The sequence below is a fragment of the Phyllostomus discolor genome, chromosome 13, assembly GCF_004126475.2.
Source record: "Phyllostomus discolor isolate MPI-MPIP mPhyDis1 chromosome 13, mPhyDis1.pri.v3, whole genome shotgun sequence".
NCBI lineage: Eukaryota > Metazoa > Chordata > Mammalia > Chiroptera > Phyllostomidae > Phyllostomus > Phyllostomus discolor.
Window position 1 is genome coordinate 48417815 of NC_040915.2, and position 16790 is coordinate 48434604.

The window sequence follows — 16790 nt, forward strand, 5'->3', positions numbered from 1 at the left end:
CAGCGCTGACCCAGGACCCTGACCTTAACCACCCCACCGAGGCGGTTCCGTGGGGCTCGCGTGGTGAGCTAGTGGTCTCTGTGGGGTTCCCAAAGTAACCCCATCAAAGGCGGAAGAGTCCCACTTCCTCAACCCCAGTTCCAGAAAAAAGGCTCAATCACAGCATGAGACTCTTAATATTTTTCTGAGAAACTTCTAAGCAGCCAAACTACTAGGGGAAGGGAGAAACTGAAAGGCATGTCTCCTGTCCTAGGGGTGACTGAGAGGAGGGAGAACTGGAAAGGAAATGAGGCAGTAGTGCCCTCTGACCTTGGAGACGCTCGAAATCCCGCTCTGGCGAGCCTGTCCCTCCACACCCATGTCCAGCAAAAGCCCTGCCAAGGCCACGGTCCAAGCTCCTCCCATCTCTCACACAGGCTGACAGTCCACAGCAAACGTGTTTCCCAATTCAGGACAGAAGAACACTGGGTCAACGCCAGGTGACGATGTGGTATGAGACACAACACCCACTGAAACCCCAGTGGTCCCCTTGTTCCACCCCTGCAATGACTGCTCCTGGCCAGGGCTCAGGAGTCAGTCTGCGGTCTGGCTCATCCGACTCTCAGACCCCGGAGAACTGGGGGACTGAGCTGGGGGTCCCTCCACAACGGTGCTTTAACGGCAGCAGGGCTCCTGCAGGTAGCGCGTGACTGTCTCCCTTTATTCGTCCCCCTTCGTGCTCAGCGGGGCGCCACCTCGGGGCTGCAGGAACAGAGCCATCCCCGAGAAGGTGGAGGGTGTCCGGGAAGAACGAGGCTCGAGTCCTTCCTCCGTTGTTTTTCCATCCTCCCAGAAAGGAAGGTCACTGTCCCTTAAGATCCCATCTCTAGAAAAAGGAGCTGAAATCGCCAGCCTCCTAAAGTCGCTGTGAGGGTCTGAGGAGGGGACGGGTACAAAGCATCAGGCACATAACACGCTTTCAAATAAATGTTGCTTCCTCCTCCTTCCACTTACTAGACACTTGCATTAGAAGTCTGGATAGAACTGGGATCAGTTTAGCAAGTACTGTATTTTGCCATGTATACGCGCACTTTTTTGCCCAAATTTTTGAGGGCAAAATAAGGGTGCGCATTATACATGGGTATAATGATTACATACCACGGGTGTAACAGCGGGTACAATAATCCCGCACACGAGCCCCGTCTGGACCACGGAGGAGTCGATGGGCACACTGACCTGCGTTTCTCCAGGCAGGCTGAGCCTGCCAGCCCTTCCGGCTTCCTCTCTCACGACAGGTGGTTGACATGCCAAGGTCACCAGCACAACTCACCTTGACCCTGTTCCTTGCCCTCACCCCGTTTCGATCCACCAGCCTCTCCGTGACCTTCCATTCTAAACTCCATCTGTAACCACCCGATCCCTGACCACCTGCCCTTCCTCTCAGGTATCCGTGGTCCTCCTTCAGGGTGGGAGGCTGGTTATAAAGGGAATCTCTGGGACAGCACCGGGACACCCCCACCTCACTCAACTGAAGTCGTCTTCTTTAAGACAGACCTAGCTACAGAAACAAAACTCGATGTCAGGGGGAAAAGGAATGACACGCCCACAGCAACCTCGGCCCTGGGGAACATGGATAAAGGAGACCGCCCCGGGCGTTTCTCCTGCACAGTCTGCCGCCCGCCCACTCCACTGCGTCAGAGGGAGCGGCAGGTGTCCTCTGCGGCCACAAAGGAAACAGGGAGGAGCGCAAGTACGTGTTCTCAATTGGGAGGCTACGTCTGAGACGGGAGGAGGTGTGCCCAGCACACAGGTGCGCGACACGTGTCCCGGGCCCGTGCTGTCGGCAGAGTCCCGGGTCCTTGAAGGCAGGGACAAGGTGGGAGGGTAACTGTGTTTCGTCAGCTACTGTGGGCACATCTGTACGGGCCCTGGAGCACAGGGACAGAGAGGAGACGCTCCTCTGGCCCACTTATTAGCCGAGACATATTTCCGCCCGGGGTCAGGCCAGGACACAGCAGCACCTCCATGGACCCCCAGAAACACACAACGCTAAACTTGAAGAGCGCCGGCGTGCCCCGAGAGGGGTTCTAGGCAACGTCAGCTGCCCTGGATGTGAAACGGTACACATGGGGGAGCCGGGAGACGGGAAATTCTACCATAAATGAAGAGAAACATGGTTTTTATTACAGCACTTTTCAGAGCCTTTGGTGTCTAAAGCGCATTGTGAGTTTCAAAAGAGACGAGTAGACCAAGCCTTCCCAGCTGACGTGAGCATGGAGCCCTCCTCTGCTGAGAGGTGTCTTTCTGAGGAATAATCTGCAGGGAGCACTAGCCAATCTAACCCTTTCCACCCACGCGACGGACTAAAGCCCAAGCGCCAAGGCATTAGCCCTCAACAGCTCTCCGTGGTCAGGGGAAACCCAGGCGTCCTGACCTCTGCCCCAGGGCCCTAGCTCCGCACAGCTCTCGCGAGATTCTGGGTGAGGAACTTCATTGGTCCATCCACGCAATCGACACTTCTTAGGCACAAACCCTGTATGTACCGCCTTCTGGGCTGGCTACGGCAGATACAAAACCAAAAAAAGGCAAGGCCCTCGCCTTCAAGGAGAGTCTCGTGTGCTGGAACTTAAGTAGGCAGTCGGCTAGAGCTCAGGAAGTCTCTGCTTCGCGTAGCTCCAACACGCACAGATTTCATTTATCACAGATTTCAAATAACACCAGTCCCCAGCGATACCGTCCAAGTTTCAGTTACCGCATTCTATTAACTAGAAGTAATTGCATAAAGTACAAACCTTGCTGTTGACCTTCAGCCATTATGGAAATAATAGCCGCCCATCACGATCGGTGATCAATCACGCCGCTTTTTTCCCAAGTCTGCTGCTGGCTGGTCACCGCACGTCTGCTATTCAGTTCACGTACAGACGGCACAAAGCGCAGCTGGGTCACGGCCTCGGGTCTCAGGGACAAACCCACACGACACGGTACCTAAGTGGGGGAACCAAAAGAAGAAATGAGTCAATGGAGGTGAAAGCACAGCCAAGAACTGCAGGGGATGCTGGCGGTGAAAGGGGCACCCATGCCCCTGTGGGGTTACACAGAAGGGGCTGACAGCGAAAATGTCGACACGGTCACCACGTTAGTGGCTTCCAACAGGCAGCCAGGGGCACTTGGTGAGGGCGAGCGTATCACCATAAATGAACAACGGTGACAAAAAAGACAAACGTGCTGCAGAGGAAGTGACGCCGGAGAAAACCTTCACGTCGGGGGAGCCCCTGGAGAGCGGACACAGCACTGAAAGTGCAACATTGTCAGCGGCTTCCAGCTGAGGAAGAAGGACCCTTCCAGGCACAGAAGAGGAAGCTCGCGCTTGTCACGCAGGTGCCAGGTCCAGCATCGCCTTCAAACAACTTGGTAACATTTTAACCAAGAATCCAAACACTTTATCACTCAATACTTCTAATTTTTAAAGTGTGGTATACAAAACAATAGTTTTAGGTGGGTTTTCAGCACTTGTCTATACAGCTATATCCAACAACAAAAGAGCTTTGAATATTTTGGCAAATCTTAAAGGTTATAGAACAATTATTTTCCCATTAAGTTCGCTTTGCAAGGTTGCAGCTTGCACGGTCATTCTCATGGTCCTGTGCTGCCATGCAAAGCAAGGACACCCTGTACGGAATACTCTGGGGCTCCAGTTCTCTGTTTTAGAGAGAATCGGTCAAAATCCCAGCAGGGAAGCAGAGGCACACTCAGATTAGAGTCCCTGAAGAAGGGTTACACTATGCTTTTTAAAAGCACTAAGTAAGGTGTGGCTATAAGAAACACCCCAGGCAGAGTTCAGAATCCTGGGGCGGGTGGCAGCCAACCTGTTACCATTCTGGGCCCAAGGGGACAAAGGGAGAATTTACCAGAAGCCAGAAGGAGAGAGAGTGGTGCGGGGCACCGTACCTCCGTCTGAGGAGAATGGCCAGCCTGGGAGAGTTTTCAGGACGGCGGCCGGGAACCAAACACCCCACCAGCATTCTCTTCACTGTGCCACTGGCTGAACTTTCTGGAAGCCAGGAGGCCTCGTTACCTGTACATTGTCAACAGGTGGCGGCCCCTGGGACCCCAGAGCAGAAAGGTGAACAGCTGATGAGAAGCGTCAAAAGGAAGAAATCCCAAATAAGGCCATTCCCTGGCTAGATTCTGGGATGTGGGATGTGAAGTGCTTTGGAGAAAGTCTTTTTTGTGTGTTCGGTTTTAATGTAACAGGTAGCCCAAACCTCCCCAACCAGCTTCAACTCTAAGGAGGACTCCGGGAGCAGGAGAGAGGGATATCTGGCAGAAGCACAAGACAAGAAGTGCAGCGTGGCCCTCGGAACAGTCAAAAAGGCACCACGAGCCCAGATAACCTCTCACCAAGCTTCCCTCCCTGGGCCACCGGGCTCCGAGTCCTCTCTCCTCGCCCCCCCAGGCCCCTCTGCTTCCCCCTGCAACACCACAAATTACCTTCCATTAGTTCCAGCTGCCCGCAGAGATGGGCGGGCGGGGGTCTCGTGCTCCTGTAAGAAGGAACCTGATTGGCCCAACTTGTTTCCCCAGCCCACGCCCGACCCAATCAGCTGCAGCCAGGGAGGGTCATGTGACATCAACATGGCTGCTCAAAGCCATCCTGGGAAGGAGGAGGACTTTTGCAGAAATCAAGGATTGACGGGGCTGGGCAGTCACTGCAAAAGATGGCCATTACTGCACTTGCTCTACTTTTAGCTGGAAAATTCTTTTTTATGAAAAGAGTTTCCACGTGCCAGACACGGTTCTAAGTGGTTTTCTTCACTTATAACAATGCTTTGAGACAGATGCTACTAGCAGTCCATTTTACAGATGAGGACACCAGGGCGCTGAGATATTGAAGTGATTTCTCCAAGGTCACACAGCTGCTAAATGGCAAAGTTGATGTTTGGAACCACAGATTGTGAGTCTGGGATTCATGCTTTTATTCACAATCTACTATCTCTTAGATTTAAATATAAGAAAACAATGGTCTCCAGCCCCCAGCCCCTTAAACCCTTCAGAGATCAAGGTGAAGAAGCGCTCAACAACCCTCGACAAATGTGTAGAAAACAATTAAGCCCTTCATAGAGCAAAGGCAAAAAACCTGTTCCTCCATCTACTCCGCTTCTTCCCGTTCCTCTGACTTCTGGCCACAGATTCAGAGAACAGAAATGAAAGTAGAAAAATAGAATTCTCTCTCTGCTCACCATCTGCAAATCATCAGCAGTGGTATAATTCAGAAAACGAAGCACCACAACAAACTACGAAGGCAAAAAATGCCCAACATCCACGGGGTTCGAGGCTTGTCTCCCGACAGGTGACACGGCAGCTGATCCGCGCAGCATCTCGGCATCTTCACGTCCCGCGCTTCCTGTTCTAGGGCCCCGAGCCGACGCAGCGCACCTTGGCCTGTCTTTGAGGCAAACCAGCCTTCTCCTTGGGAGACCTCATCCAGTCCCATGGATTCAATTAGTTACCAGATGTCGGTGCCTCTCCAGTCTTGATCCAACCCAGATCTCCCTCCTGCCCTGGTCTCCAACGAGCCAACTACCCACTGGCCTTCCCCACTGGGATACAATACAGGCCCTTCCGATGCAGCCTGCCCCAAACCGACTCCAGCGTCTCCATGCCCAGATGCACCCCTTCTCCACTGGTCTCCACCTCAAGGACAATGGTTCCACCCTGCATCCAACCACCCGAGTCCAAATTCTAGGAGCCATCCTTGATGCCTTCTCCCTCTTTTACTCTTCTCACGTCCATTCTTCAAGTCTTGCTCCTCTGACGTTCTCAACAACCCCAGAATCCCTTCACTTCTCTTCATCCATCCCCTCCACCACTCTCCCCCTTGGGGCTGCCATCTGGCTTGCCCAGACAGCTGCAACAGTCTCCTGGCAACAGTAGTCTTCCCCCTCCAGCCTCTGTCCCAAGCTGCATCTTCCCAAAATGCAAATCTGAACTTAGTTCAGCTTTTCTTACATCTCTTCAAAGTTTCTCTATTTACCCTTGGGTCGAACCCCAATTTCTTAAAGCGGCCTATGATCCTGCATGGCTCGTGTCCACTCAGCTCTCCTGCTTTATCTTACACTACCCTTCTTTTCACATGGAACACTCCATGTCTATGGGACTCCCAGTCCTTGAACTTGCCTCTGAGAGGCAGCCTGTGAAATGGCCCCCATGGTGCCTCCTCCTGTATCTATGCCCTTGTATAATCCTTTCCCCTTGAATTTGGGCTGGACCCAGTGACCCACTTCCAATGAACAGAATATGGTACGAGTGGTGGGATGTCACTTCCAAGAATCCGCTGCAAAAAAACTAGCTCGATGGAAAGGCTCAATTGCCAGAAATTGATTATCTCCAGACGACAGTCCGTGAGGACCTTGGGCAAAGCCACACCAGATCCCCAACCCAGAGATACCAACATAATAAATGCTTATTGTTTTGCACTATTATTGCACCAGTGGATGACCAACAAACGTACAGACTTCCTGATTTCTGAGCTACCACTGCCCGTGCTATTCCTGACTCCTGGACGGCTCCTCCCACCCCTCCCAGTGCCGCCTTATTCACCTAACTCCAGTCCATTCTCAGGTCTCAGGTGAGAGGATGCCTTCTCCAGGAAGCCTTCTTCAATGTCCCTTGTTACAGCACTGATCACGCCAGACAGTGAGCAACACGAGGACAGGCACCACGGATGCCAGGATTCACCTGGGGCCCCCGGCGTCTGCAGAAGGACTGGCCGTAGAAGATGGCTCAACGTTTCCTGAGTGAATGCAGGCCATAGAGAGGTGTCCCCGCTCCATGCTGCGCTGGGTTTTCTCCGTGCACCCAGCAGATGACTCCATTATTCCCTGAGTTGCTGGAAGCCATGCTTTTCCTTTACACGGTTATAATACTGAGCTCAAATCTGATATTTCCACTGAGCTCTAACATCTCCTTATTTGTTCTCTTTCACAGTAACACGAGGGACATACTATCCTCCCTTTACCCACGGGACAAATGAGACACGAGGACTGGAATAAGCTTCACTGACAACCAAGTTCAAAATTAAACTCGAACCTCAAAACTGATCCCCAAACTCTCAGCCAGGAACTGCCCATAGAAGGAAGTTATCAGACAAACATGTGCTCTAATGACTATAATGAGTTTGTTTTTAAAAATGCAGGTTGCCTTCGCATATATGACTGATGGCTCTATGGCATCTACCAGGCATCTTAGTAAGCAAATAAACTACAATATGAAATTTTTAGTCTCTAAGGGAAAGAGCAGAATCAAGGAAATAAAGCAAAACCTAATGAAATTGGATCCGGAAAAAGGGAAGCTATGAAAAAAAATCACTAAAAAATAAAGCATTTGGAAAGAAATTAGTCGTGATGCCTTCAGATACAGATGGGTAAGCTTTTTAAATTGTTAGGGGAAAAAAGGAAAGTGGTAATAAGTGAACTATGTTAATAAAATAGGACCATTCACAACTGGCTTCTTCACAGACCAATACATCCAGCAGGAGGCTCGGGGCTGGGCTTTATGTCTGTACGTGGTCACGGGACACTTGGTTCAATTTTTTTTTTTACTCCATAAGGATTCTATTCACCATGTGTGAGTAACATTTCTGAACCACAGTTCTGAATTAAATACAATTCAATGGGGAAAAAAAATCGCAATACTGCCAGTCTCAGATCCTGTACAGTGGGGGAAACTGTTTCAGAACCCACGGCGTCTGCGTCTTTGGCGACTCCATGCCCGTGGGCGGCCTGTGGGCGGCACGCAGGCGCATCCGCCTTCTGCTGAACGCCACCCGGCTGCAGAGAAGATTCTAGAACCTATATAAAAGATCGCAAAGACAGAGCCATAGGGCGCAGCACACCTGCAGGTGTTTTTATTTGGCTCTCACCATACCTGTGTCTTATTTAAATACGAGAGGGTTGAAAACAATCCAGACTTCTAGCACCTAGGCCCACCCACACCCCCCAATGGCAAGCACTGGCCGGAGCTCAGTAAGGTTTTCCCCTCCCCCGGGGCGTGTGGTCTCCATCTCTCCAGAGTGCGTCTCCGCTGTTGCCTCCATGCCCAGCCTGTGTCTGCATGTATAGTATTCCCCTGGTCCCTGTGGGCATGGGGCTGACACTTAAACATTTCAAATACTTTAAATGTTGACATTTTAAATGTTCTCATGTTTTAAAAAACGTGGTCACCATTTTCTTAAAATTCCATTGGTTGAAACAGAGGTCCACTCTAGTTCCCTTTAGGAAAAGGGAATCTTTTTTATTTTTTTTCTTCTTTTTAAAGGAAATGGTACCAGGAACCTGCCAGGTGCCTTTTCTTTCTCTTTCTTTCTTTCTTTCTTTCTTTCTTTCTTTCTTTCTTTTTCTTTCTTTCTTTCTTTCTTTTCTTTCTTTCTTTCTTTCTTTCTATTTTCAGAGAGGGAAGGGAGGGAGATAGAGTGAGAGAGAGAGAAACATCAATATGTGGTTGCTGGGGGCCATGGCCTGCAACCCAGGCATGTGCCCTGACTGGGAATTGAACCTGCGACACTTTGGTTCACAGCCCGAGCTCAATCCACTGAGCCACACCAGCCAGGGCCCAGGTGCCTTTTCTTCTTTCGCTCTCTCCCTGACCTCTCAGTCCCGGCACCTGGCTTCTCACTGAGTCTCCACCATTCTTGCTCCTGTACTGAGTTCAGTGGCTTCATGACGTCAGCTGTAACTACCCTAAAATAGCCAGCATGATGGAGCGTCTACTTCCTGGTCTCTCAACTCCATTCTCAAGCTCTACAGCCCAGCATCCGTTTTCCCAAATCCCATTGGCCCCACCAGGAATCCGACTGGTGTAGTTATTCATTCGAGTCAGACCAAACCAGTCACTGGCCACGGCTGCTGGTCACGCGATGAATCGGGGGGCTGGGGCCCTGGCCTGATAGGAAGAGGGGATCATATAGGGCATTGCGGGCTCTAGGGAAGACACACTGCCTTCCAAGGCAAGCAGGCCGCCGATACAGCCACCACCTCCCCAGACATGGTCCTTAGTCTTCAGCAATTTGCCTGTCTGCTCCCAGGCGGTGTGGCCTGCCCGGGGCCTGGCTTCCAGAGAGAGAGAGGGCAGAGCTATGCAAAGGGGAACTGTGTACTGTGCCTGGTGACCGAGCCCGGAGCCATAGGCACGACTGGAAGCGGTTAGTGCCTGTAATGAATTTGCAATGCCCCTCTGCCCATTTCCTCCCGTGCGTGCTGGCCTCCCAACACAGTGTGAATCCACGGGGGAACAGTCACTGGGCTCCTCGGCCCACAGGCCCGCAGCACCCCCCCCCCCCCCCCGCCCCCGACAAATCCGCTGCACCTCCTCTGAAGTGGCCGTGACAAATTTGCCTTTATTGGCCTGGGTTTGGGAACTCTGCAGTTATTTGCCTTTGAGATAGAACAAAGAGATTCTCTTTTTCCCTGGCCCCTCCCAGCTCTGAGATAGCCCAGGGCAGAGCGGGATTCTCCAGCCTCAGTGCCTCCTGCACAAACAAGGAAATCCCAGCCACAGGAGGGGCAGAGGGCCTGGCTTCCACCCCAGCTCTGCCCTGAAAGGGCTGTGTGATCGTGGCTACTCACTTCGCCTCTCTGAACCTCATCTTCTCCATCTGGTAAATACACACAATAGCAAACACTCCCTTAGTCTGTCCAGAGGACGGAGTGAAAAGCAACCCACCTCAGCTTCAGTCAATACATACAATCAGTGTGGCTTCACTTCCTCTCCTTCCAGATGCCCTCTTCTCACGACTTAAAAGTGGTGAAGCCGGGATTTGAACTCACACTCAGGTGCTCACAGGCTCAGCCCCTATAGTCTCCTGGCTTTATGAGCTGGCAGAGGTTCGATCCCTCCCCCATCCCACTGGCCACTTAGGCTGTGTCCAGTGTTTGCTCGAACACACAAGGCTTCGTGGACACCTTGTCCATATAACTTCACTCACGTGTGAGTATTTTTGTGGGCTGAATTCCCGCTAGTGTGATCACCGGGTCAAAGGATTCTCACTCTAACTGCCAGAGGTCACAAGGCTCAATTTAACCCTGTTGCTGGTGGAGGGCTCCCCTCCGCCCCACCAGCCGCCCCACACTCAGGCGCCTCCTCCTCCTTGGAGGGAGAGAGCTTCCCGGCAGACAGCTTCCCGAACTCTCACTGCTCTGCCGCTGACAGCGGACCTCGATGTCTCCACTGCACCCCGGGCCCAGGTGGACCTCCCATGGCCAAAGGGAGCGAGCTGTGGAGTTGGACAACCTCGGTTCAGATCTTTGTTGTGCCTTTTGCTGGCTGTGTGACCCTGGGCCAGCGCTCACCATCTCTGAGCTTCCGGTTCCTCTTATGTAAAGAGAAGGTCAAAAGGCGGAGCTACAGAAGGCTCGAAAGGCTTGGAACTAATGGACAGAAAGCCCCGACGGCAGGGCCTGCCACCCAGGGCACTACCATTCTCTGGTCCCCAGTGTCCCTCCTCCCAGGCCTCTCTGCCCCTTCCTGCGGCATTTCACCAAGAATGCCAAGCCGGGGGCTGGGGGGCAGAAGCCTGAGGCCCAGGCCTGCCTTCCAGGTAGAAGCCTCTGGGTTCACGGAAAATCCTCTCAGATAAGACTGTCCACTAAAGATTCAATCACGAGAAGGTCAACACACTGAGGAATAAGGACCCCTCTCTGGCTCAGCCTTGGCTCAGCCTTGGCACAGCTCTCAGGGGGGCTTAAAGGCTCTTTCTCTGGAAGCTGGCTTATTATCATCATCGTGAATAGTGAATAGTATTGTTTATGATGATTTTGACAGCTCTGACATCAGGGAGCCATCCTCCCTCTTGGACGCAGAGAAGGGCCGGGGCACCTGGTCTCCCAACTCTGAAGAGCACCAGTCCCTCCGAGGCGCCCCCCACAGACTGAAATCCACAGCGGATGCACGTCTGACAGTCACCCCACAACGCGGGCAGCTGTTTGTTGAGCATCTGCTACGTGCCAGGCCTTGCACAGGGCGTGGGATGAGCCGAACGGACAAGACCCTGCCCCCTGGAGCTTCGAGTCCAGTGGGGGATGCAGACCCTACGTGAGGGGGTGGGTTTGGGGGCGTTTTTTAAGCACATAACGACAAATAGGTATTCTTGTGATAAAGAGAGCAGAGCCCCGTGCTTAAGGCCAAGGGAGGGAAGTTGAAAGACCTGGGGATTCCCAGGGGATTGGAGGCGGCCTGAGAAAGCTGTGCGGCACTGGGTGGAGACCCCACCTCTCTGAGTCTCTTTCCTGCAATTTAAACAAGGGGACACACTGTCTGTCTCTGAGTCGTTGGGGCGTGACATGAGATCACCCATGAGTGCACCCAGCACAGGGCCGGCCCGACAGGAGCCTCTGAGTGTGGCTAGTTCCTCTGGGTTGGCTGATGGCAGAGACAAGCCCCTAGACCACTGGGCCCTCGGAACCCTCTGAGAAAGGGCCACATCTCCAACCACACAGCTGGCAGTGTGCTGATCTGCGCTGAGCCTGCTGGGGGATGCCCGGGAAGTGCCCCAGGGAGGAGAAGGACGCAGGGGGCCAAGGCCCATTGGGGAGGGTTGGAGGAAAACAGTTATTTCTAAATGGGAGGGCTGAGAGGGCCAGCAGTATTTCTAAATGAATTATTTTAGCAGAGGAAGTGATTTAAAATATTGTTTCTATAACTCAATTAATGTATCAGATCATAGGAGACATCTGATGATTCCATCTCCATATCCTTAAAAGCCAGTAGATTTGAGTTGTTAAAAAAAGACAAAAAACTGTCATTTGTCCTTGGAACGGTGGGAGCGCACATTACGGGCAGGCGTAGCTGGTCTCGTCTTCCTCATTTCCCGAGTCCCTGCAGGGCTCAATCCACGGTGGACAGTAATGAACAAAATGAATGAATGAGACAGGGAGTGAATGAATGGACAGATAATCTGGCCACTCCCTGCTAAGCACACCACTTCAGAAAGACTCAAAACTCTAGCCATTAAGCAGCTCGACAAGCATTTGGCCAGAAATGAGGAATTAATTTAATCTCTGCTGGCGGGTGTTGCCTCTCCCAGAATCTGGTATCCTGATCCCTTTCCCGAACAGTCAGGAGGAAGCCAGCGGGGCCCCTCAGGCACAGATGTGGGCCCGGCCCTCAGCCTCCCCAGAGCGGCTCACACCAGGTCAGGCACAGCCCGGCCCTGGAACAGGGGGCCCAGGGCTGGGAGTAGCCAAAGTGAACGGGGTGAAATTCTGGACACTGGCTCCCTGGGAGACAGAAATGAATGCAGCTCAGACTTGGAGTGTCCTTTCTGCTGCCCCTGGTGACTCCGCACGGAGGCCCGAGGGTCGTGGTGGGAAAGGACAGTCGGGCAAAGCTAGAGATGGCGGGAGGGCGAACGGGAGAGCTCCGACAGGGAGGCGGCTGTGGCGGTGGAAGCCGCCCCTGCTGACTGACTGAGGGCTCACCCCCGGGGCCAGGCCCTGCGCCCGGGCCCTGCCTGCCTCATGTCACCTGCACTGTCAGCCCTGGAGGCAGAGCTGAGCCCCTGGGCAGCGCGGCTCAGGCCACGTGAAGGAGCTCAAGTGCACCTGCACTGTCTATTCTGCAAAGACTGCGCTTCTAACCACCAAGCTCCAACTGCCTCTTCATGTCCAACTAGCGACCACTATGACAACAACACAAGTTAATAAAAATAACGAACACACAGGCTTCCTGTGAGGCAGGCTTTCTGCAGGCTTGAGTCATCCTTGTTCCCCCAATAGGACAGACGAGGAAACCGAAGCACAGAGGGGTTAGGTCACCTGCCGAAGTTAGCCGGGTGGGGATGTAGCCAGGGGCTAGGTGGCCCACTGTGGCAGTCTGCACAGGAGTGTCCCGGTTCTAGCACTGACAGCTGTGTGTCCTGGGAAACCCCTCGGACCTGGGCAAACCAGGTCAGTGGGTCGCCCGGCCAGGAGTAGGCCCCGGGGAGCAGGGCCCCAAAGGACATGCTCTCCACCAGTCCCTGCCCCTGCTCTGGGGTACTCGTTACGGGCTTGAACTTTGAAGTCAGGACAGGACCCAGGTTCAAGTTCAGCCTTTGCTTCATTTCGGCCACAGGCTCTGTATGGCTTAGTTTTTCCTGTCTGTAGGAGGAGAATCATAGAATCTATTTCATTTTCTCCTTTCAGAGGCTCAGCAAGGTGACCCCGCCAAGCCCAGGGCAGGGCACGGGGCGCATGCCCAGCGATGTTCCGACTGCAGGGCCTCCCCATCACTGTCCGGCAACAGCAGGCCACGCTGCAGGGAGCACATGGGAAATGCTCAGGCAGGAAAGTGTGCTCAGAAAGGACTGATCCCAGCCTCTGCTGAGGCAGGGGGAGAGGGGCCCGTGTCACCCTGAGGTCACGCCAGCTGCTGTCATCTCCTGTCCCTGGCGCCCAGATATCCTGCGGGGCGAGGAGGCATCTGTGCCGCCCACTCGATCCTGTCGGGCTGCAGCCGGCAGTGCTAACCTCCACACCTCAGGAAAGCTCCGCGGGCTTCCTCCCCCGCCCCCGGCTGTTTGTGGCCCTGGGACTGTGGGGAGGTGATGCCGTTCTGTTCCCTCGCACATTCGACACCCAAACAATGGGACTCGGGATGCCCCCAATTCCCATCAAAGCCCCCGACTGTCTGGCTGTTCCCAGAATCCCAGGATGGTGGACCCTCCTGGTCTCGGCACTTCATTAATAACCAGGCCAGCACCGACAATGAATTCTGAGTTTCCCCCATCCCACGCTAATTCAGATTCCAGGCCTGATGACGACCATCATTCAGTCATTCAACAAACATGGAGGGAGGCCCAGTGAGTGAGCCAGACAGCTCCAGGTTTGGCCACAAACTGCTCACTGGCTGCCCAACCTGGGGGTCAAGTTCATTAGCCTCTCTGTATCTCTCTGTCTGTATACGGAAATGGGTTAATAATACTACTCACCACGTAGTAGTGTTGTGTGAAAACCTTAAAATAATGTCTGACAAACAGCAGAAGCTTGATAAATGTTACTTATTGTTACTAACAGTATTATTAATGTTAATATTAGTACATCTTGCATTTTACATAATCAACTCTTTCATTATATCCTTGCTTCTGAGCCATTTTGAAAGTACCGAATAGCAGCTGAAGAGAAAATTTGACATTCCTGGGCTCCTCAGAGGATTAAGTGAGATAGTGCTACATTTGATTCTGTGCTTGGCATTGAGAAAGTATTCAAATAACAACAATATGTTTTCTTTAATCTGGTATCACTAACTGCACAGACAAGTCCTAGGACCAGATTAAAATTGTTTCTCTGCAGGCTCAGCTTGTACACTGGGTCTGCTCCTCCTGAGGAGCGCAAAGCCTGCCTTATTTTCCTTCCCTACCTTTTTGTTGTTGTTCTCTGGGCTGCTCGCTCCCCTGGGCTCAGCGCCTGCCCCAGAGCTCCCGGGCCCTGGCCAGTCTGGGTGCTTCAGACTGAAGCCTTGCCCGCGGGATCCTGCCCCCAGCACAGACCTTCACCCAGCGACGCCTGCATCGGACGCCTCTGACGGCGTGGCGGCCGTGTTTGACATGATTGCTGTACTATTATTACCACAAGCGGAAACAGATACAGTGAAAACACACCTGAATGAATGAGTTAAGCAGGAGCCATTCACGGGTCAGGCGCTGAGAGCTTGTTTACGTAAGAGACGGACTCAGCCAGTCCTTTTTTTATGGCCACGGCAAAGAGGGAGAGTGTGGCTCGGCTTTAGCGACAGTAAACTGTCCACTAGGAGGGAATTTTCACGATCGCTTGACGTTTGTCTGGTCAGAGGACCAGAGACCCGAAGGCTCTCTCTCTCTGCTACCCAGCTCCTCTCGTTCCCCGCACGCCTCAGCACTACACCCACGTCACTCATAAAAAAAAAAATACACAAAAATGCCCCAAGGGGCGGGCTCTCGTTCACCTCTCGTTGGGGCAAAAACTGGGTTGATTCTGCGGAAGAGCAGCGAGGCAGAGCGGTCCCCATGAGCCCCAACCACGTCTGGGCTTCTCGATCCAACGACTCTATCAGCGGAAACGTCACCGAAGCCAGTCCTCTGAAACGGGGGCAAAGGGGAAGGGGCCACGTTCATGGTCATTTTCAGGGTAACTGTTAGCAATCGGAAACAGCTGAAGCGCTACCGTGAGGATTCTTGCTAAGCCAATGTTCCCATTACCTCTTGCTGTGAGAGAGAGAGAGAAAGAAAGGAAAGAAAGAAGGAAAGAAGGAGAGAAAGAAAAGAAAGAAAGAAAGAGAGAGAGAAAGGGAGAGAGAGAGAGGGAGGGAGGGAGGGAGGGAGGGAGGGAGGGGAAGGAAGGAAGGAAGGAAGGAAGGAAGGAAGGAAGGAAGGAAAGACAACAGAGGGGAGGGGAGGGGAGGGGAGGGAGAAGAGGGGAGGCCAAAGCTTCGTGGCTTCCAACAACCAGTTCTTTATTTTGCTTACGGGCCGTGAGCAGGGTTTGAGGCGGGTGCCTCCTCTTTCTTCCACTCGTCCGGGTTGTCAGCCAGGCTGGCTGTGGGGCCGTGGCCCGCAGACACGGACTTCCAGTCCGGAGACTTCAGGGTGGCTGACTTCCTACCTGGTGGCCGAGGACTCCAAAGGCCAGTGTTCCAAGGGGCCGGAAGTAGAACCTGGCAGTTTTTTAAGGTTTGGGCCAGGGACTAGGTATGGCCTTACTTCCACCTTCTTCTGATGGCCAAGGTCACAGGACAACAAGCCTGGTGCCTCGTCAGTTCAGGGTGTGGGGCCGCGTCCTGATGGAAGGCGTGCCTGAGAATGTATGGCCCTCTGCAATCCTCTGGGGGTTCTGCTGCAGCCCCATGACCCCAAGTTACTGCACCTTGAGAAATGTCAGTGAAGGGATCTGAAAGACGTGGCGGAATGTTTATGCTGGATTGAGGTAAAAACGACAAACACAAAACAAAAAACTAGGACAAAAAATTTTATGGACAACCTGATCCAAACATCAAAATGCAAGTTCTGGTGGCTTAGGAAGCCGAGTTGTTTTCTTCGCATTTTTGAGTTTTCTGCCAATTTTCACAGGCCATGTCCAGTCCATGGAGATGCTGTGTTTGGCTCCCACAGTGATTTTTAAATTTAAGAATGCTCAAGCTCACATCATCTTTTTCCGGCCTCCAGGAGGAATTCCAGCCATGCACAGCACCCGTGGGCTGGTGAGTTACTGAGGGCCCCTTCGGGGTGGGGTGGGGTGGGGTGTGTAGGTAGTGCGCGGTCCGCCCTGGCTCCCAGGGGGCCTGCCTCCTGCATCCGTGATGCCTGCCCGCCCCCGCTGGGCATTAGAGTCTGCAATTCCACAGACCACGTTTAGAAAAACCAACAATGCCAGCATCACGAATCAAACCTAAGACAAAGCACAAGGGATGACTGAGTCATCTGGGGAGAGGGGAGGGGTGCCTCGGATGCAGGACACCCAGGGTTTCCCTACACCCCAGCAAACTGGCCCAAGCGCCCTGGCTCCCTCCCTGCTCCAGAGAATTCTCCCCATCGCTCGCTTCCTCCCTAGCACACAAGGTCCGGCACGGTTGGTCTCGGGCCTCGGGGTGGCCTGAGCAGCTCTCGGGCCTCAGCGGGGCATGAGCAGCGCGGCCAAGTGCAGAGCGCGGAGTGGGTTGGAGAGCTGGGCAGCTGAGGGGAGGACCAGAAACTCGAGATCCAGAGGAATGGACGCATGGACGTCGGGGTGGGCACTGGGTGTGGGACAAGGGAGAAAAAGAAGGAAGTCTGCGGTAAAAGAAAAGAGTGAGAAATGGCCATTCCA